At 45.2% G+C, this 23136-nt stretch overlaps 1 long non-coding RNA gene across 2 annotated transcripts in view; it reads right to left on the reverse strand.

Moving 5' to 3' along the window:
- Positions 1–23136, reverse strand: part of LOC123605926 — a 799403-nt gene that overhangs the window by 723101 nt on the left and 53166 nt on the right. Inside the window, exons 2-3 of one of the 2 annotated variants that reach the window (XR_006716008.1) lie at positions 9239–9329; positions 5302–5414 (exon numbers count right to left, since the gene is read on the reverse strand). This is a non-coding gene — a long non-coding RNA (uncharacterized LOC123605926). The remainder of the gene's footprint in view (positions 1–5301; positions 5415–9238; positions 9330–23136) is intronic. The other variant, XR_006716009.1, reaches the window with a different exon arrangement.

The following is a 23136-nucleotide window of genomic DNA, read 5'->3' on the forward strand; positions in this document are numbered from 1 at the left end:
TAAGTTGCCAGAATACTTGAGAAAGCAAAAGAGATCTCAAGATAAAATTATGTTATAATAAAGCAATTACAAGCTTTTCTCCCTTACTTGCCTGGTTCTTGTGGTTCTCATGTTTCCAAATTAAAAATCTAAAGGAGTGTTTTTAAATTTTTCCTTCTTGATTCTCCAGAGTAAGACCTTATCCATTAAAATATAATTTACAACAGACATTACTCCATTATTGAGCAATGCTCCCCTCTTAAATGTAACCCATTTTTCTTACCTCAAGACTTCAATTTGAAAGGTACACGAAGGTGCTATTTTGTTTAGCTAAAACCCTGAAATCAAAGATACTGCCACAGTGCCACCTGGTGGCTGAGGCTGATTCTGCACATATTTTTCCTTTGGTGCAGAAGGGGAAGAAAGGAATCTTCGCACCTCAAATTACAAAGTGATGTACATAGTCTTATTTGAGATACAATGATTCTAAAGTCGGTAATATTACCTCATGTTAGGGAGGATGAGAGGGGGAAAAGGACAGTGACAAACCTTTATTGATACCTAATATGTGCTGTCTTTAAGAAGGCTTTTTCAATAGTTTTTCTCATTTAATACTTGAACTAATCTTGGGGTATTGATATTACCCTCATTTTTGTACAGAAGCATACTTGCACATAGTTATGTTAAATGTCTTGTCAAACATCTAGAAGATGGGATTTGGGCCCAGGAATGCTGGCCTCCGAGCCTGTTTTCACCGTACTGGATAGTGGAGTTAAACATCCTCCCCACACGTGCTGAGTCTATAAATTTCAAAGAGAAAAATCAAGCCCCAGACTTCTGGATCTAAAGTTAACTCATTCATTTATTGAATTCCTACTGTATGTCAAGGATTATTCTGGATGCTGAGGACATTCTAGTGAACCATGCCTATCACCGTGTTCTTTCTACAGCCCCAAAACCCAGGAGGCTGTAGTCAACTCTGGATATGTTCATTCATTTGTTCGTCCATTCATTCATTCACTCATTCATCCAACAGTCATTAAGCACCTACTAAAAATGTCACTGTGGGCAAAAGCAGAAGTGGCCCCACCATCATGGAGTTTACAGCCTAGTTGGGAAGACAGACATTAATCAAACCATCACATTAAAATATACAATACCCATGGTGCTATATACTAAATGGGAGAGTTGTGGTATGTATGAATATATAAAGGAGAGAGCTGACTAGTTCAGGAGGTCAGGAAGTGATGAGGAGCTGACAGGGCAAGTAAGAGTTGTGGAGGCACGAGAGAGGGAAGAACTCCAGGCAGAGGGAACTGCATGTGCAAAGGCCCTGAGATACTTGAGGGAGATGCTGTGTGTATCACCATAAATTTAAAAACCCTTTCCACTGGGCTTCTGCCTTACATTAGAAAAGAGAAGTATGTTCTCAGCACTTCAGATACATTCAGAATCTTGTGGACACCTAAGAAGATTAAAACAACTATGAGCTAACAAGAGAAATCTGTATAGCAATTTCAATTTTCAAAACACTTTTACATTCATATTATGTTTGCTCCTCCCCAAAATGAAGTATATGATTGTTCTTGAGTGTCAGAAGAGAGGGAGGCCCCGAAAGGCCAAGTGACTTGTGCACATTACATTAGCCCTGCTACATTAGAAGGTAGCCCACACAAAACTTTTATTCAATCTCAATCCAATTATCTTTTCACTATGCTTATTCATTTTATGTTTTTAATGTTTGTTTATTTATTGTTAGGAGAGAGAGAAGGAGAAGGGTAGAGAGAGGGAGACAGAAGATCTGAAGTGGGCTCTGCGATGACAACAGAGAGCTCAACCCGGGGCTCAAACCCACGAACCACAAAATCATGACCTGAACTGAAGTCAGCGCTTAACCAACTGAGCCACCCAGGTGCCTCTGCTTCTTCATTTAATTTTTTTTAACGTTTATTTATTTTTTGAGAGAGAGAGAGAGCATGAGCAGGGGAGGAAGGGCAGAGAGAGAGACAGACAGACAGACAGAATCAGAAGCAGGCTCCAGGCGCTGAGCTGTCAGCACAGAGCCCGACGCAGGGCTCAAACTCACGAACCCCAAGATCATAACCTGAGCCGAAGTCAGACACTTAACCGACTGAGCCACCCAGGCCCCCCCAGCTGCTTCTTCATTTCAAATGACAGTGTCACTTAATCCCTGGTTACTGCTAACTTACCACGTTGCAACCAGCAAGTAATCATTTGTCACCTAAGTCAAAATTAATTCTAATTTTCATATTATTAACATTCTTAGTCTTCTGTGCAACAATTTTTTTAATGTTTATTCATTTTTGAGAGAGAGAGAGAGGGCACAAGCAGGGGAGGAGCAGAGAGAGAGGGAGACACAGAATCTGAAGCAAGCTCCAGGCTCTGAGCTGTCAGTACAGAGCCTAATGCAGGGCTTGAACTCACGAACTGTGAGATCATGACCTGAGCCAAAGTCGGACGCTCAACCGACAGAGCCACCCAGGTGACCCTCTGTGCAACAATTTTGTTGAACTTAGTTCACTGGCCAGCAAGTCTTTGGTTAATATTCTGATCTTAAAAACAGATACCAGTCTTGTGTTTTCTTTGCTCAAATGGGAAATTTAATCAATGAATCAATTGAAACTAGTTTAATTAATTTTTTTCCACTGAATTGCTCACTTAATTGATTTTTATCAAATTGATCCGTTATGTAAGTTGAGAAGATATAACAGGATAATTCAATTAATTTTAAATTTAGTAGGAAAGTGGGATTAGAAGGAGTAAACACCACCATTTGCTATTCCATAGGAAAAGAATTATATTCTCCAAAACAGCTACAAAAAAAAAAAAAAAAAAAAAAAAAGCCAACCCTGTCAGCCATTCATTCATCATTCATTCTTTCAGTCACTAATTTTGTATCTACTAAATGCTAGACATATGCCAAGTAGATGGTATAGAGACGGTCAAAAGGAAGGTACAATACAAGAATATGCCAGCTATGGATTTATTGCCTTTTTCAGATCCAAATCGTCTTTTACTGCCAGCTCAATGAAAATATTGCTTTTGAAGAGGGTGTGATGCTCAATTCTATCAGTAGAGGGCGCTTCAGAGACACTGCCAGAAGAAGGGGGTTCTCTTTTTGTTCTAAGCTGTTACACCGTGCTTCTCCGGTTCCTACCAAGGGCTGTTTGTGGCCAGCAGTGTGTTAGGGGAGTGGTCTGTGGCACTCATTCATTTCAGCTTCAGTGACGCCCCCAGGATGGGTTTCCAGTGAGGCACAGGAACCCTGCAGTCCCTCCACTTGTGTCCAGATGGGTGTTTCCTGCTGGATGCACTCTGCCTCCCCTCCAGTTGCTTGCTGCTTGTCTAGCAACTGTACAAGAGCCCGGGCCAGAGCTCCTGAGAGAACGCCCCTACGGAGTGGACCGCAGCCGCACCTTCTTCAACACGTCTGAATCCCAGCTTGGGGAGGGGGTCCCCGTTCCCAGCATGTCCCTCCCCTCATATTCTCCCTCAGCCCTAGGCTTTTCTGTAGAGTTCCATTTTCTCCTTTCTGGACAATCTGATATAGGTAAGTAATGATTTCAGCAGTGATTCTCAAGCAGGGGCCATTCCACAGACCAAAGGGACATTGGCAACATCTGGCCACATTGTCAGTTGTTACAGTGTGGGGAGGAGAGAGAACCCTGTGGGTATCTAAGGCGTAGAGGCCAGCAATGCTGCTAAGCACCCTACAGTGCACAGGGAAGTCCCCCCCAAATTCAGAATTATCCGGCCCAAAATGTCAAGTGTGAAGCACAACCCTGCTCCACAGTGAGCTTTCCCTGTTGAAATTACTGTGTGGTTTCTTTCTTCTCCTCGCACCCTGACTGACGAAGAAGGTGGGAAAGAAATGAAGGCAGATAAATTAAATCAGACCTTGGTAGCTTTCATCACCGTGCTTTTGTCTTCGCAGCTCTGTCTTGTCTAAAGAATCCTGCTTTTTATTATTATCTGACCTGATGTAAATACAAATGCTGGAGGCTGCAAAGAGGAATCCAGGGAAACTTGAAAGATTCAGCTTGGCATGGAATCCCTTACTGATGAATGGGGAACACACATTTCACGGACTCCAGCGGCTGTGTCCTACCCAAAACCAGGAAAGGTGGGTAAGGGCATCATGAGATGGCAGCTCGTGTACTCATAAACAAAGGGAATTTAACATGAAATACCAGAAAATGATAAATTCAAAAAATCTAAAATATAATTAAAAATCACCTTCTATTAGAGTGGGAAGTGCCTTAAAAGGCCACCAATCCAATGGGACCCAAACTAGGAGGAAAATCTGAGTCATCTGGGGATTTTCTGAACAACGCAGCATCTGGGGCCCCCTCACACAATGATAAAAATCAGAGTTTCCGGGAGGCACTAGAGTCCAATTCCTTCATTTTAGGCCCATCGCTGGCCTTTAATTAAAGGCACCCTCTGCACCAGGCACATGACTTGGCAGGTGGAAAATCCAGATTTTAGTTTCCTCCTACCCCCTTAGCCAAATTCACTGGTGCAGTGCACAACCTAGATAACTCTATAGGGAAAACCTAATTTGCAAAATGAAGAAATTGAGGCCCACAGGATTCAGTTTCATTCTTTTGCTAATTTATTTTCTGGCCCATTCATCCACTCGACCATCATTTATTGAGCACTTGACATGCCAAGTTCTGTGGAAATAAGATGAATGAGACATAGCCCCTGCCCTTAGGGAATGTGTAGTACATCTGAAAGATAACTTTAACAAAACAGTCTTGTTTATGTTATTGCATCTGATCCTCCAACAACGTGGAGAGGCAGGTACTAGTGGTATTATCCCTATCACACAGGTTGAAAAACAGGGTGAGAGATATGTTCAAAATCACACACAAAACCCAGTCCTGAGATGCAAACTGAGCCCAGGCCCTCAAATCCCAGTGCAGTTTGTTCCTTGATACAATGTTGCCTGCTGGAGGAAACCACAGTGGTGCCTTGTACCCCAGGCTCACACTCAGCCTTTGCAGCCTATCCTCCAAATTTGGGCTATCAAGAGTCATTTTCTTCCCAAGGCTCACATCCTTCGGCTTTCCTCCTGACTAGGGACACCTGTGAGAGGGGCCTCGCTGAATGTATACGCCCTCGCAGTTTCAACGACAGCATTTAAGAATGAATGAGAAATTCCAGGGGAAGGTGGGAAGATATGAAGGTAGTAAATGTGTATCCTGTTTGTGGAAAACATATCCAGTGTTAATCTGTCCTCTAACAAAAACTTTTTTTTCTTTGTAATGCTAATCGCTAGATGACTCTAAAGCTTACCTGTAGATTTGCTGTTATCACTCAAATGTCAGCTCTTTGAGGGTTGTTAATTGCCTGTCTCCTTCAGTTCCATTCTCTTAAGAGGCCAGGGTGGGGCTCATAGCAAACACTGGCTGAATAAGTGAAGGAATAAAGGAATGAACACATTTTATAGAAGCTATGCCAACCAAACTATATTCTGATTTAGGAGAAGAGCCAAAAGCGATGAGGTTTTGTAAGTTTCAACAAAACGCCTGTAAAACCCCCCAGCTTTAATAATGCAAACTTATTTTCAAGAAACGTGAACGTTTCCTTTCCAAACATGTACTTTTATAGTTCAGATATTTTTTGCTTCGTTGTCAGTAAAGGAATGTTCTTACAGTGGCACAAGCCAGTTTATGGTCTGTTTCTTTTTATGTGGATGGTTAAAAAAAAAAAAACAAAAAAACTCATCATTTTGTGCCATGCCAGTGGTCTGGGAAAAAAACATCCAAATCAAATGTGGACAGTATATAAACATCATGCTAGTGATGCCTCACAGAGTCACAAATATCAGAGCCGGCAGAAATCGTCAAGTATGTGTGTCAGTCCAGATTGGTTAAGGAAATCATGGAGAACCACACGGCAGGTTGGTGTCAGGGCTGGGGCCAGACCACATCTCTTGATGAAGGTTCATTTCTTCTGTTGGAGTATTCAGAAACAGAATCACAGCGCTGGGCACCTGTGGCACAAACCCACAGGAAGGTGTTGCCGTGGAACGCTGAAGAAGGAAAAAGGTGGCTCCAATTCGTCTGCCCTATCTGGTGCCCCTACTGACACCACCCAAGTCTGGGATGGACGGATGCGACTTGAAGCTGAGTGTATTGGGTAGATTTTATTGCAAAACCAACTGCCTCAAAAGTCAGTGGCTTAGGGGACGCCTGGGTGGCTCAGTCCGTTGAACGTCTAACTCTCTATTGTGACTCAGCTCATGATCTCACGGTTCATGAGACCAAGCCCCGCCCACATCAGGCACAGAGCTGATGGCGCAGAGCCTGCTTGGGATTCTCTCTTTCCCTCTCCCTCTACCCCTCCCCTGCTCATGTGCACACATACACACACTCTCTCTCTCTAAAAAAAAAAAAAAAAAACTATTAAAAAAAAATAGTGGCTTGAAAAAAACAAACCTGAATTTGGCACATGGTTCTAGGAGTTGGCAACATGGACTGGCTCTTCTGGTCTCAGTTTCCTAGAGCATCAGCAGTCAGCTGCTGGCTAACAGGAAGCTCCATTTCTGGGGGTAGCTGGTATTCCAGCTGGGGTGATAGTAAGGATTGGGCCACACGTGTGTTACCCTCTGGCAGTGGCAGCATTATGACAAACAGAAGAAACACGTGGCCACAGCCAAAACTGGCACACCACCCCTTCCACAACATTCTATCGCTGTGGCCGACAGCAAGGCCAGCCAACATTCAAGGAAGCAAAGAACAGACTCTACCTCAATGGCAGGAGCTTAAAGTCACACTGCAAAGGCATGGGACCTGAGCAGGAAGGAAAATGCCTGTTTTTGCCATCTCCCTCACAGCCCTCCCCCACAGCCCTAGAGTCCAGCATATGCTCTCCTACAGAACTCTCTGCCAACCTGCGAGGACACTCATTTGCATCTTCATTAGGTATAAGCTCACATCCACATTAAGAGACATTGAGAGGACAAGATATTTAGAATGAAGACGGCCCGCAGTCCAGTAGGGGAAGTGGGGCACGCAGAGTCACCTTAAAGAGTTACTTGCAGACCGAAAGTCCATATAGTAGTTACATGTGTGGGTCCTGGAGTCAGCCTGGCTGGGTTTGAATCTCAGAGCGAGATTCACCAGCTATGTGATCCCACACAAACTTCTTAACCTCTCTGGACCTCAGTTTCCCTGTTTGCAAAATGCAATGACCCCAATGGTATTATTAAATAATGCGGAGGCCTCACGTTCAGGAGGGGGTAAATAAATATCAGTGGCAATTGGCTTACATGTAACAGAACAATGAGAGAAGTGCTTTCCTTTCATGCCCCCTGCATTTTTGTCCTCCGGGTCCAGGCAGAATTTGTTGCCTGATGGCTGTACTGTCCACAAAGGGGAGGAGGAGAGGTCGGTGGCCCAGCCCGGAGAGATACCCCAACATGAGGAGCAGGGGAGAGAAGGTAGTACCTGACCCCTTTCCCTTCCAGCAGCCCTGGAGTGGCAGGACCACCCAAGAAGGTATAAGTGGAAACAGGGGGCTCAACCCTAAGTTTTGCAGCACCCAAACTCTCACAAAAAGGCCCAGGAGGAACCAAGCCCCCCAGAGGCACAATGGGACCACAACAGCCAGAAGCAGTCCCCCAGGCAGGCCTCCCCATTCTGGACCTTGAGAATCCCATGGGCTTCTCAAACAACCCAGGGTAGAGGGAGGGTTGCCCCCAAACATAAACCAGGCTGAATGTCTTGCCCTTCCTGACAAGAGAGGAAAGGGTCAAGCAAGATTTATTTGATTTAGAAACAGAGAATGGATTGCTTCTGGCCCCACTTCTTCTTAGGATATTGGCCCGAGAGTGAAATTCACCCTCCTACAAAGCGTGTGCTCACCTAACAACCCCCAGGCCAGAGCACTGGCTGAGGGCTGTGGGGAGGCCCTAAGGCATCTAGGTGTCCTCTACCAGGACCACGGCTGTGCCACGTCTTGTCAGCACAGTAAGAGAAAGCCACGGCCCATACGTCCAACAGTCCTGCTTCAGTGGCCAGGCTTCTCAGGCCAGCATGGGGACAGGGATGCTTGGGAGGCAACTGAGGTGTCTCATAGAAGACATGGGATGAGTAAGTTCAAACCTTAGCTCTGCCACTTGTCTGCATCTGCCTCCTCTCTGTGCCTCAGTTTCCTCTTCTGTTCAGTCAAGATTGTATCCACCTTGCAGGACCATAGTAAGAACTAAGTTAGATCATGTATATAAAGAACTTGGCAGGGTGCCTGGATGGTTCAGTTAAGTGTCAAACTCTTCTTTTTTTTTTTTTTTTTTAAGTTTATTTATTTATTTTTGAGGGTTGGGGGGAGGGGAAGAGAGAGAAGGAGAGAGAGAGTCCCAAGCAGATTCTGGACCGTCAGCACAGAGCCCGATGTGGGTTTCCATCCCACAAGCCATGAGATCATGACCTGAGCCAAAATCAAGAGTCTGACTGAGTCACCCAGGCACCGCATGTCCAATTCTTGATTATGGCTCAGGTCATGATCTCACATTCCTGGGATTAGATTGATCCCTATGTCGGGCTCTGCGCTGACAGCTCAGAGCCTGCTTGGGATTCTCTCTCCCTCCCTCTCTCTCTCTTCCCCTCCCCTGCTAGCACAGGTGCACACACACACTCTCTCTCTCTCTAATAATAAATAAATAAGCTTAAAAAAAAAGAACGTGGCACATATGGATTTGTGATAAATATTACCACATTGTCAATAGTTTACAGGATCCAAGTAGAAGTGGCATCTCAGTGCTGATATCAGCAGACAGAGATCTCTATCCTCTGCACTCTCCCCACAGAAAACAAGAGTCCTCCCCGGTCGTGACCTTTACTCTTTGGCTTCTGGACCCATCTTCCTAAAGAACTGAGCTCCTCAGCACATGTGTTCTGAGGCCTGGTTGTACTAGTAACTGGTACAATGCTAATTTGCCAGTCCAGGATTTAAAGTTCACCCCCCGCAACCGGATAGAAAAGTCTGATTTGGGGATCATCGCCACCAACCCTCCAAAGGGTTGTAGTGACGGTCAAAAGAGATGATGTCCAGACCAAGTTTGGCATTATTGTCCTTGTTAGCTCAGAATTTCCCAATAAATGGTAGCTACTGTTATCAATTATTAATATGTAATGTAATTATTAATATTATGTCATTATTAATATCCATTGCTCCCTCAATCCCCTCCCTTTGGCATCTCATCCCCACCCCTTCTGAGAACATTATCAACCTCACATCCTGATGTCCAGTACATATAGATGCATCTTAGGTACACAGAGGTCAAGATTGGCCTGTGGCCCCTTGTACTTCAGTTTCCTTATCTAGAAAACAGAGATGATAAATTGTTGGAAGGATTTGTCATGGGAGGGCCTAGAATAGCACTTAGAACATGTTCATCATCAGCACCTTGATGATCTTCTTTAATAATTTCAACTCCCACCAAGTAATACATTCCATGACCCTCTTTTTCACTCATGGGCAAGCCCTTCTCTGTGAGCCATGCTTCTGTGACTCCCTCTTGCCCTTTTTTTTCCCCCTTTCCATTATAAAAACAAGTCTTGCTTGGTTGCCAAATAAAACCCAAGCATCACATTCAATCTATTGCAAGCCTGGCAAAATCCAGGCCAGCCGTGGAACAGGATGGCAGGTGCTGAGATCCGTGGGGCCAGCTCTGGAAAGAGCAGCCAGAGACCCATTCCAGCGTCACTGGGAGGCACCCTGAGCCAGGCCAGAAGTCACCTGGGAAGGTGTATACCCAAGAAAAGGGAAAAAAGATGCACTAAGTTGGAAATAAGCATTTCTGGAAAAGTCTGAAGCTGATGCGACTTTTCTATCTTGCCTGAAGCATCTTTCTGGCCTGGGGCAGTTTTCAAAGCCCTTGAAGGCATGTCTAAGCTCTCCTTTGCTTATAGTCTTCTAACAGCATTTCATTCGATTCTCTCAGGGTCACCAGTGTGATTTTCCTTTAGCTCCAGCTCTGATTTTTGTTTTCTAGGATTGAGTATGAGCTGTGCTCCCTTCCAGGCCTGGACCAATCAGCTCCTTGAGCCCCTCCCCCAAGTAGCGGGCCCTCATGCTGAAGGACCCACAGTGACAAGCATGTCAAGGGCCCTCTGCCAAGGCGGGAGAAGCTTTTCACAAGAACTTAATTAAGGCATGACATTATTTTTCAAAATGAGAAAATACTCATTAACAAAGTGCACACCCTACGTTTTAATTTTCACTCTTAATTGTGAATTTGTTCATGTTAATTGCTCAATTAAATGAAGTACAATGGGTCACAGGATATAGAATCCCTCTCTTCCCAGGCCTACAACACCAAATTATTCCATCTGGTATTAAAACCACAGCCTCTGCACTCAAGATTATATAGCCACAAAATCCCACCTGACTAAGCTAACACAAGACGCTGACATCCCCTAGATTAAGTTCCTGAAATTGCATGTGTATTTATGAAGGATAAATACTTTAACATTTATATTGTACCTTTACATGCTTTAAGTGATTTATAAGCACTAATTCTTGTCATCCTTGTAATAACACCACGAGATAAGTACTAGTATAATTAGTCACTTTTGCAAATGAGGAAAGCAAAGCCCAGAGAGATGGAGTTACTTGTCCAAGGTCACACAGCTACACAGTGGTAGAACAAGATGTAAATGTAGACAGGCTGGCTGGCTACAGTGCCTGTGTGCATAGCCACTACACTACCTTGAGACTAGAACTTTCCACTACACTTGGGAAAATGTGAATGTTACCCCGACACATGGTGAGATCAACCATCTCAAAACATCCAGTTTCAGTGACCCCTGCTGGCCACTCTGAGACCGCACAACCAGAGTCAGGTTTAGCCTGGAACCTTGGGGTAGGTCCCATCCATTTTTAATCTTGGCTCAGTTACTTCACCTCTCTAAAGCTCAGCTTCTGCTGTAATGAGGATTACAAGGGTAATACTTGCAAAACATTCAAAGCAGTGCTTGGCACACCCTAAGAGTTCAATAAATACTAGCCCCCATTATTATTATCATTTTGCAGATGAGAACGCTGAGAGAAGCAAAGGACTCCCCCAAAATCAAAGCCACACTGCTCATTCATAAGAGTCCCAAATGGAGGGGTGCCTGGGTGGCTCAGTCAGTTAAGCATCTGACTTCAGCTCAGGTCATGATCTCATGATTCGTGAGTACGAGCACCTCATCCAGCTCTGTGCTGACAGCTCAGAGCCTGCTTGGGATTCTCTCTCCCTCTCTCTCTGCCCCTCCCTGGCTCTCTCTTGCTCGCTCACTCTCTCTCTCTCTCAAAATAAATAAATAAACTTAAAAAAAAAAGTATTCTTAAAAAAAAAAAAGAGTCCCAAATTAAGACTCAGACCCACGCACCCGGGGTGCCTCAAGCATATTCTACTAGAGCAGGTGTGGATTCATCTTGCCACTTGCCCTTCCCTGCCCTGCCAGTTGGGATATGTGCTCATTCTAATGGCACATCAGGGCTCCTGGCCCCCAAGGAACCCCCAAAACCCATCAGGAACAAATAGGGGTTTCGAATTCCAGCTTTGCCCCGCAAGCCTGTTGCCAGGATGCTCTGGATGAAGGCACAGAGGCTCATGGTCACCCCTCACGCCAGCATTCTGAATCAGTGTTTGTTTCTTTCAAGGCAGCCCCAGGGCTGTGATGGCTGGAGAAAGTAAATGTGAAACCAACAAGGGAGAGATGGCCACGAAGGCAAATGAACAGCCAGCAATCGATATAATTAATCTGTTGGAAAGGCAGGCACCAAACTCAAGTGGGTTTGCTGCCAGTTTGAAGCATTTATCTTAAAGGCTGAGACGCACTGAGTCTGCTGAGAGAACAAGTTTGCATTTCAAAGATGCCTCCAGGAGAAGCAGAACCCCGTCTGCAAACAAGGTCTTTGAAGGTTTGTAATTCCTCAGCATCTAGCAAAACAATCACTCCATAAAGGCAGCTTAACTCTGTCAGAGGTTTCACTGTGTGAGAGGGGCATCTTTTCATGGTTCCCCCCAGAGACCCTGGGAGGTTTTCTGCCCCCATGTTTGAGGCAGGCATGAGACTGTCCCACCAGGAAATCAGACTGTTAGGACAAGACAGAGTGGTCACCTTTCCCCCAGCATATATTTCTCCAGAGATAACTTCTCTTAAGACACAAGAGGCAGTGCCTAGGACCCAGGGCAATACTTTTAGAGGACCTGGAACATGTTTTAATTCCTTTTAAAAGAAAAAAAATGATCTTTCAGGTGGTTGGAAATGTTTTAGTACTATATATGTGTATATATAGTATATATATACATATACATACATTTGTCTTTATACCCACATAGCTGGTGTGTGTGTGTTTAAAGTTTATTTATTTATTCAGCGAGAGACACAGAGAGAGAGAGAGAACACAAGCAGGGGAGGAGCAGAGAGAGAGAATCCCAAGCAGGCTCCCCACCGTCAGCCCAGAGCCGGATGCGGGGCTCAAACTCACAAAACACAAGATCATGACCTAAGCCAAAACCAAGAGTTGGATGCTCAACCAACTGAGCCACCCGGGCACCCCTGTGTGCTTTTCGTTTTTTTTTTTTTTTTTTAATGTTTATTTATTTTTGAGACCAAGAGAGACAGAGAGAAAACATGAGTGGGGGAGGGGCAGAGAGACAGAGAGAAAATCTGAAGCAGCTCTAGGCTCTGAGGTGTCAGCACAGAACTGGACATGGGGCTTGAACTCACAAACTATGAGATCATGACCTTAGCTGAAGTTGGACGCTTAACCAACTGAGCCACCCAGGCACCTGCTTCTGTGTGTTTTCTTAGTGTAGGAAGGGGGCATTGAAGGCAAAAGTGGCAAAAGTCTCCAACAGGCACATGACAAGATGCTCAATATCACTAATCATCAGGGAGATGCAAATCAAAACCACCATGAGATATCACCTCACACTTGTTAGAATGGCTATTATCAAAACAAAACAAAAACAAAAACCAAGAAATAATAGTGTTGGCAAGGATGGGGAGAAAAGAGAACAGCCCATACACTGATGGTGGGAAAGTAAATTAGTGCAGCCACTGTGGAAACAGTATGGAGGTTCCTCAAAATATGAAAAATAACAACCACCATATGATCCTGCAATCTCACTTCTAGGTATTTATTCAAAGAAAACGAAGATACAAACTCAAAAAGATAAGTTCATTGCACATTATTTACAATAGCCGAGATGTGGAAGCAACCTAAGTGTCCACTGATGGGTGAATGGTAAAGAAAATGTGGTACACATACACACACACACACACACACACACACACACACGCACACACACACACACACACAAATATTATTCAGTCATGAAAAAGTATATATGAAATCTTGGCACATGTGATAACATGAATGGATCTTGAAGGCGCTGGGATAAGTGAAATAAGTCAGAGAAAGACAAATACCCTATGATCTCACTTATATGTGGATTCTAAAACAAAACAAAACAAAAAACAACTAAGTTCGTAGAAACGAGAACAGAGTGGTAGTTGCCAGAGGTGAGGAGTGGGGGGTGGGAGAAATGGGTAAAGGGAGTCAAAAGGTACACACTTCCAGTTAGAAAATAAAAATTCATGGGGATGTAACGTACGGCATGGTGACCATAGTCTGTAATGCTGTGTTGCTTATTTGAAAGGTGTTATGAGAGCAGATCTTACATTCTCCTATGAGAAAAATAATTTTGCAACTATGTATCATGACAGACTTGAACCAAACCTCTTCTGGAGATCATTTTGCAATATACACAAGTATTAAATTGTTATGTGGTACACCTGCCAATTAATATAATGTTATGTGTCCATTATATATCACTAGAAAGAAAATGGCACAATCGGCCAGTTGCCTTCCCTTCCCTGCATCACCTCCCCACCTCCTCTCCACTTCCTTCCTATGTCCCAGATAAAAACTTGAACTCGAATCCTCAGTTCAGAGTCTGCTTCTGCTTCTCCCTTAGCAATCAACCCATTTATGTTCAAGGCAATGTGACCCACAGGGGAGCACGCGTAAGGAAGACAGGGCTCACCCACTCACTGTTGTGCCATTCACAGCCAGACCTAAGTGTCTTCTGAGACGGCCTGTGGGGGTTGGCCACCCCACCCACCCTCTACACCCTGGAGAACAATGGAGTCTGGGGCCTTATGGAGCAGATCAGCATCGTCAGAGGCCTGAGATCTTAGAACTGTCAGCATGTTAGTGGGTCTGCCATCCGCATCTCATGTCAAAGGGGACTTAGCGGGGCACCTGGTCGGCTCAGTCGTAAGAGCATGGGACTCCTGATCTTGGTGTTCTAAGTTCAAGCCCCATGTTGGGTGCAGAGATGACTAAACAAAATTTAAAAATTAAAAATTAAATAAAAGATGACTTAGCACTTAGCACTACTAAGATAAACAGCTTATTCTTTGCAAACACAAAGCTTTCCAAGTATTCAACATCCAAACAAGAGGGTACTCAAATACCTTCCTGAGAAAAAGTCACTACCTCATTTATGAGAAAGCCCACTTTCCTTCCTCCCTCGTGACGGTGGTAGTCAGCGGACCCCTTGTGTGGTAGACTTCTAAAACTTGATTTTCTTGTTTTCTGTATTCTTTTTTTTTTTTTAATTTTTATTTTTTTATTTTTGAGACAGAGTGTGCGCAGGGGAGAGGCGGAAAGGGAGGGAGACAGAATCCCAGCAGGCTCCTTGCTGTCAGCTCAGAGCCCAATGCAGGGTTCAAACCCACAAACCGTGAGATCATGACCTGAGCTGAAATCAAGAGTTGGAGCTTAACCCACTGAGTTACCCATGCGCCCCTGTTATGTTCCGCATTCCTGATGCTCTGGCACTTGAAGCCTTTATCCCGGTGAGGATAACGTCTCCCAGGGCTAGCTGATTCCTGGGCATAGCAAACACCTCTCCACAAGTGTAAGTGCCTCAAATACGCACTGCCAACTAATCCCAAGCCCATATTCCAACCATCTCCTTTATCAAATTCTCACACCTCAAATCAGCATTCCCCCTGCTCCAAGTCAGCCAGGGCCAAGTACTCCATAACTGAGACCACCCTTAAACCCAGAGCCCACAGAAACGATTTAAACTATTACCCAGCCCACAATTTACTCAGAGCTCCTATCCTGCCTATTTCTTCCAGTGAAAACCTCAGTAAAATCTCTGGACCTTCTCCCCTCTCCTGCTTCCTGACAGACCTGAGTGTCCTCCCACGTGACCCTGCATAGCTCACTGAGCCTCCTGTTTCTAGACATCTGTGAGTGTAAACTTCCTTCTTGACAATCATGCCCTGGTGAAAACAAATCCCAGGTACAATTGTTAGAACAACCCCACCCAGTGTCAACCTTTATCACTGAGAATTGGCCTAAGCAGCTGACAGTGTTGAGCCAAGCTAGGAAAACCCCCACCCTCAAGTGGATTTTTCCCTTTTTAAGCTTATTTTCCAAAAGTTTTCCCTGACTTACTGTGACAGGACAATTTACTGAGATGGTATGGTTTCTTCCTTCCATCACTTTTTCTCCCATCCACGCAATTCCCACATGTATTTCCTTGACTTGGAGAATTTTTGGAAGAAAGCAGAAGCTGCTTGAAGTCAGTAGCTTTTCCCTTACTTGGTAAAAACTTTACTAATGGTCATGATTATGCTATAGATGACCCCAAGGAGAAAGGGAGGAGCAGGCTTTGTCTGGAGAGTAGTGAGAAAGATGAAAGAGAAGTTCTCAGATGCTCCCAAGAGTTACAACACCCCAGAGGGGACCGGTAGGACCCAACCTCTGGACCCAGCCCCAAGCTTGACAACAGTGTCCCCAGACTCCAGTGGACCAGGTAAGTTGGGACATGGGGCCACTGCAGAGTACCCGGCATGGACCAATGCTTTGGAGCTACCCAAGAGCCTCCCTCCACTCAGGACTTTAGAAAGACCCCAGGGTAGGAGCTACAATAATCGTGAGATGTAACATACCTGTACCCTGTGCAGCAGAAGTTTGGAGGGTAATTTAGATTAACTAAATAAAAAAGAAGCTTGATGGGGCAAGCCAAAAGGACAGAGGTGCTGTGGTAGGCAAAAAAGGACCCCCACAAAGACATCCACGCTGTAATCCCCAGAACCTGTGAGTATGTTACATTACACGGCAAAAGGGACTTTGCAGGTGTGATTAAGTTAAAGATCTTGAGATAGAGGGGATAATGGGCTTGGTTGTGCCCCCTCAGAATTCATATGCTGAAGCCTTAACCCTCAATGTGACTATACTTGGAAAAAGTGCCTATAAGGAGGAATTAAGGTTAAATTAGGCAATGAAGTTCAAATTAGGTAGGGCATCAATGTGATAGGATCAGGGCCCATAAGAAAAGACACCCGGAGGGAGTTCACATTCTCTCTCTTTCCCTGCCTTGTGAGGACACAGCGAGAAGATGGCCATCTGCAAGCCAAGAAGAACACTCTTACCAGGGACCAAATCAGCTAGCACCTTGATCTGATTTCCAGCTTCCACAACTGTGAGAAAATAAATGTCCCTTTGGGATTGCTGGCTTTGAAGATGGGCGGAGGCCATGAGCCACTGGATGTGGACAGTCTGTAGATACTGCAAAAGGCAAGACTAGGAATTCTTTCCCACAGCTTCCACACAGGACTACACGCAGGCAACTTCTTGATTTTTGCCCAGTGAGGCCCATTTTGGACTCTGACCTCCAGAACTATAAGATAATAACTTTGTGTCATTTTAAGCCATCAAGGCTACGGTAATTTGTTACAACAGCCATAAGAAATTAATACAGGAGCCAACCTATAAAAAGAGTTCTCAGTGGCCAAATCTGAAGCCATTTAAACAAAAAATTAAATAGCATGGTATTGGATTGCAACTCAAAGTATAAAATAAATATATGGGTTACAGGAATCCATACTGATATAGACAATTGAATAAATAAGTAAATGGGAGGAAGGGGTGAGTCTTCCTTTACAGAATGATTCCAAATAATAGAAGTAGATAATTCTCCCTCCAGGAGGTGGACCTTAACCAACTCCCTCTGGTAAGTGGGATTTCCACTCACTAAACAGGCACCCAAAGAACAGAGTATGGAAAGGAAAAAAAAAAAAGCGACCTGGCAACATTACCCTCATCAAATGCTCAGGGTTAACGTCACTAGCGGCCCCTCTTGTGACTTAATCATGAGAAGTGTCAAACAAACCCAAATTGAGGGAAAGCCTACAAAATATCTGACCAGGGCTCTTCAAAACTGTCAAAGTCATGAAAAACAAGGAAAGGCTGAGAAACTCAGACCAGAAGAGATTAAGGAGATAACCATGGATAAATGCAGTATGGTAATCTGGATTGAATCCTAGAATACAAGAAGGCTTTGGTGTAAAAATTGGCAACATCTGAATAAGGTCCACGGCTTAATGAATAGAGGAAAGGGAAAAGAAGGGAAGGGGGGAAATGTGTTATTTTGTCAAACCTGAGTTTGTGATTACAAAGCCCTACCAGCTACATAAACAAGAATGAGGATGAGGAGGCTATTATAAAGTACTAGTTATAAAGTAACACAGAGGTAAGTGTGTAGACATATAGACACATAAGTATCAAGTTGTATTTTGTCTACCTCAGGGGCAGTTCTTTAACTTTTAAAATTACCTAATCAGGAATCCACACCCCAGGGTGGGGTGGTTAGCATCTGATGGACTCTAAGCAGAGGTCCAAACTCTAGAAGCTGTCAGCTCAAGCACTTTAAACACTTCTATATAAATCCGCTCTAAAGGATCATTAATTGGCAGATAAGACATTAGAAAAACTTCTTCAGTGATTAAGTGGGTGGAGCACAGGGTACGTGGGAGGCTGGAATCCCATTGGTCCTGTCTCCTGCCTTTGTCATCTGGTCTTTCTTGTCTGTTGGCAGATCTGCTTAGAAAGTTTAGCTGCTGTCCCAAAGATCCTTTCATACAAGGGGCTTGTCGAAGCACCTAAAAGCACAGCAGCCAGCACGGAGCTGGCAGGACATGGAGGGATGCTTTGGTGGCCTCTTGCTTAGTAACAAGTGTGGCAGAGTTTAGAGAGGGCATAATAAAACACCCGGAAGTGAGGCAGTGAGAGGGAGACCTAGAGCCTCCACTTGACTCTAATAATTGGATGCTCCAGATGGTCACCAAAAAGAGCAGGACAACTGAATGGCCAAATGGGCTGTTTGCCTCAGTAGGGGATGGGAGGGACAAAGCAAGGGAAGGGGGAGAGAAGAAGAAGGGAATAAATATGAAGAAAGGAGAGAGAGAAGGGGTCGAGGGGAGGGGAAGAGAAAAGAAAGAAGGAGGGTAGAAGGAGGAAGAGAGATGTGGACGATGAGCCTTGGCTTGGAGTGGGAGAGGACCAGGGACAGGAGCAGGATGAGAAGGGTGTTGATGTGGCTACGGACTGGACTGAATTCCTGTCCAGCAAGGGAGTACGCATCACGTGCGCTGACCAGCGTTTGCACCCATGGTCACGGCTGCTGCCTCCAGCTTTCTGTTTCCCAGGCAGTGCCGGCTGCAGGAGGCAAAAATCAGGCCATGACTAAATAACTACAGGTAGGAGTGCTAAGAGAGGAGCTTAATGAGGCGAAAATAGCACACTCCTGTCCCTACCAAGGCCTGGAGTAGGGAGGGAGATGGGGCCCCCAGCAGTAGCGCAAGGGAGCCCTGAATCTTAGGGCCTAAGATATCTGGGCACCAGCCTCCCTGGGAGCACAATAAAGTGTTAGACCAACCAGGGCCCCTTCCTGTCTAGGCCACTGAGCACCCAGAATCTTAGCAGAGCAGAGACTAGCTACCTCCTTCCAATGTTTCAATGAACAGCAGCTGGCTTCTCTCCTCCCCCAGGAAGCCTTCCTGGAATGCCCTTCTCTAGTAAGCTTCCTCCACGGGTCTCAAACAATATCCCTTCTAGGCCACTTACATAAAACACTTTGAGGCATTGAGAAACGCACAAGGATTTGGAGACAATAGTAAAATGTTACTATTAAAAACGACCACAATAATAGGGGATGTGCTATATATTAAGCACTTATTCTGAGCCACATTTCGGGACAGCCATGCCCACATACTGTCTCAATCAATTTTTCCAACCTATGAACCTAAGTACTATGAAAATCCCCATGTTAGTGCTGAGGAAAACTTAAGGGAACTGAGGCACCAACAAGTCAAATATCTTTCCCAAGGTCATGACTAAGGGGTAATGAAATCATGATTCACACTCTGAATCAGACCCTAGCTCAGCCACTGGCTCTCAGGGGCACTGGGACAAGGGACTTCAGCTCTCTATACCTGGGTTCCCCCAATGGTGTGGATATTCCACCCACCCAACAGGACTGTAAGGAATGACAAAAAAATAACATGCGTGATGGGCCCGGTTGATAGCCTGGGAAGGGAGAGCCACTTAAGAAACAGTTGCTGAATAAGGAAAGAAACATGTAATGGCCACCACTGTTGCCTTGTGACATCTCCTGAAGTTCTCACATCCATGGGTAGTTTGCCCAGTCGTCGGTGCTGTGGTCAGGATGCTGCTCAGTAGTACCCACCTCCCCGGGGCCATCATCAGTGGAAGTGACCTTGACCTCCAAGTTCATGGGGTTTGGGATGGGGGCGGGGAGGGCCTTGCATCTAGTCCCTCCAGACCAACCAGAGTCCTCTCTTGAGATTTTGCCAGCAAAACCTAGAGAGGACAAGGCTTCAGCTCTGACTAGGGAGTCCTCAGGATGAGAGCAGGGGTCTGCTGGCAGCTATTTCCCCACTGTGCAGCAGGGGCCTCTACTTGGAAAGAGAAGATAAAGCTCTCACTCAGAGAGAGGCACAGATGAACCCCGCCAGCAAGTGTGTGAGTGCTCGGTCCCAGTTGTCGCTGAAGCCAGCCCCATCCCCACCCCTGCTGTCGTGTGATTTCTTGAGCCAACGCAGTCCTCTCTTTGAGCTAGTTTAAGTTACGTTCCTGTTACTTCCAAACAAAAGAAACTCAACAAATACAATCACTGAGCTCACCATTCATTCACTTATTCATTCATCCAACAGGTAGGTGTTCACTGGGTGCTAAAAATAAGCCACGCACGGTGGACTCCGTGCAGACGCTGGAAGAGACACAGCGAAAGAAGAATGCAGAGGGCACAGGCGATGTTTCTGCTGAATCCAAGAACACACACTGGGCACATGCAAGGAGGACAAGAATTCTGCCAAGTAGGTACTCTTGTCCCAATCTTACAGATAATAAAACTGAAAAACAAAGTACATGTTCACTACTGTAATTACAATAACCATTATCATTAGTTGAGTGTTTACTATGTGGCAGGTATTATGCTAAATGCTCATATTTAGTGATTCACTGTATTTCACTGACTCTAAGGAGCCATCACTTATAAGACACATTAACTGAAAAGACAACATTTTAGACGTTTGTTGCAGATGAATTGTGTGTTCCCAAAATTCATGTATTGAAACTCTAACCTCAGAATGTGACCTGATATGGAAATAGGGTGACTGCAGATGTAATCAGTGGAATTAATATGAGGTCACACTGGGGTGTGATGGGCTTCTGATCCAACACAACTGGTGCCCAAAAAGAAGACTGCCATGGGAAGAGACAGACAGATAGACACACACACGGAGAACACATTATGAAGGTTGGAGGGTGGCTGCTATAAGCCAAAGAACTGCTAGGAGAGACTCTGGGAACAGATCCTTCCCTACAGCCTCCAGGGGGAGTACGGCCTCACCAATACCTTGATCTCAGATCTCTAGCCTCCAGAACCATGACAGGATACATTTCTGTTGTTCAAGCCATTCAATTGTTTGCACTTTGTTACAGCAGCCCTAACAAACTAATACCACATTGTTGCTTGGAAGATGCCCTTGAATTACAAGATGTTAAAATGTCAGTCATCCAGCCATGAAATAAAGGAGTTTGGTCTTCACAACAAACCGACAAGCTGTCCCCATTTTACAGATGGAGAAACGAGGTACCAAATATCTTACTCAAGACTCACGTTATACACTGGTGGGGCCAGGACTGAATGCAATGCTGGGTTTTTAGACAGTGTCCTGTGTTGCCTATCAGAGGCCCCCATAACCACACACAGCTTCTCACACACATGTGCACACCCCCCCACACACACACACACACCTCTAGATTACTACTTAGGCCCTCAACTCACAGACCATTGAGAACTACTGACAAAGTTCCATCTTCAAAGAGGAAAGACCATTTGTCCAAGGGCAATTCCTCTTCTAACTTTTGTGGCCAAAACCAATTCAGACTTTGCTCTTTGCTCAGACCAGATTTGTGTCAGCCAGTTTACACTCTTCCTCAAGTGGTGGAGATTGTTCAGACCATTCCTTGGTAAAATTCTAGCCACGATGTATCACATCAGCACAGAGGGCTCCTCAAGGGACGCAGCAGGAATGCTGACAGAGGCCACAGCTTGCCCCCTCTGCACCATGAGTGCAATACAAAGTCCCCAAAAGGTTTCTCAAGTCTCCCAGATGGCTTAGGGGACACTTGTGTCATGGTCTGGCAACCCTGTTAAATTCTGGAAATGCCTTCCAACCCCTTCATCACTTTTCCTGTGTTCTTTTAGTTCTCAAAGGCATCTTGAGAAAAGGGCATTTGTGACACTCCTCAGAGACACTCTGTTTGGTGAGGAATGGGGAAAATGTAAGGACAAATGATTCCAGAGCTTTTATTTAAGAGTTCATTACAGGGGCGCCTGGGTGGCGCAGTTGGTTAAGTGTCCGACTTCAGCCAGGTCACGATCTCGCGGTCCGTGAGTTCGAGCCCCGCGTCAGGCTCTGGGCTGATGGCTCGGAGCCTGGAGCCTGTTTCCGATTCTGTGTCTCCCTCTCTCTCTGCCCCTCCCCCGTTCATGCTCTGTCTCTCTCTGTCCCAAAAATAAATAAACGTTGAAAAAAAATTAAAAAAAAAAAAAAAAGAGTTCATTACAAAGCGCCATGGCTCCATGCAAATAAGGCAGGTCAGAAACTGTCACCTGCCACCAAGAAGGTGGGGTTGGCTTTGTTTGTTTTTCCCTGCGGTATCCCTGGTGCCTGGACCAGAGCCTTGTGCACAGCAAGCACTCAAAATACCTCACAGAATTAACAAAGCAAAAAGGGTCATGGATATAAGAAAACAGAAGTCTAAACAGAGAAGGAGGACACAGAAAACAAACATTCATGAAGAACCTACTACATGATAGGGACTTTCCAGGCATCTTCCCTACTTTCAGGGGGACCAACCATTCCAGTTTGCCCTGGACTGATTGCGTTCCTAGGATGTAGAACCTTCAGGGATAAAATCAAGAAAGACCCAGGCGAACAGGGGCAAGTTGTTCATTCCACTTACATCATCTCATTAAACCTCGCAACAGTCCCATGACATAGATACTAAGAGCCCCAATTTATAGATGAAGAAACTAAGGCTCAGAAAGGTAAAGTCTTGCCCAAAGTCATATGGAAGTTGGCTATTATGGCAAGATTGAAATCAAAAGAAGTCTGATTTCAGAGACCAAGCTCACCCAACCAGACCATGACATGGAATCCAACTGACTTCATGGCTTACTCAAATATCATCCCAATCTCCAACTACTACAAGGGCAGTAAATCCTGGCTTGCCAACCTTTGAGAACTTGCTAGAATAGAATAGAGCCAGGATCCGTGCCTCACATCATGCAAGTCTTCAATAAGTACCTGTTGAATGAATGAACAATCAGTTGGGAAATCTCGGCCCATCTCCTTCCTCCCTGTTCTCTATCACCTGCACTGGAACCTACTTTCTTGGGCCTCAGTTTCCCCAAGGTTTTCCAAAATGGAAAGATCTGGTACCAGACCTTCAAAGGGGGTAGACTTTGGGCAAAGGGAAGAGGTGGAAAGAGAGTCCCAAGAGGGCAGAATGTCATGAACCAAGGCAGGGAGAAGGGACAGCTAGAGCATGTTCAAGAGGTCTGAATTAGAAATAGAGTCTTGGGGCGCCTGGGTGGCTCAGTCGGTTGGGCGTCCGACTTCAGCCAGGTCACGATCTCGCGGTCCGTGAGTTCGAGCCCCGCGTCGGGCTCTGGGCTGACGGCTCAGAGCCTGGAGCCTGTTTCCGATTCTGTGTCTCCCTTTCTCTCTGCCCCTC

Source organism: Leopardus geoffroyi, chromosome A2 (assembly GCF_018350155.1).
Source record: "Leopardus geoffroyi isolate Oge1 chromosome A2, O.geoffroyi_Oge1_pat1.0, whole genome shotgun sequence".
Taxonomy (NCBI): Eukaryota; Metazoa; Chordata; class Mammalia; order Carnivora; family Felidae; genus Leopardus; species Leopardus geoffroyi.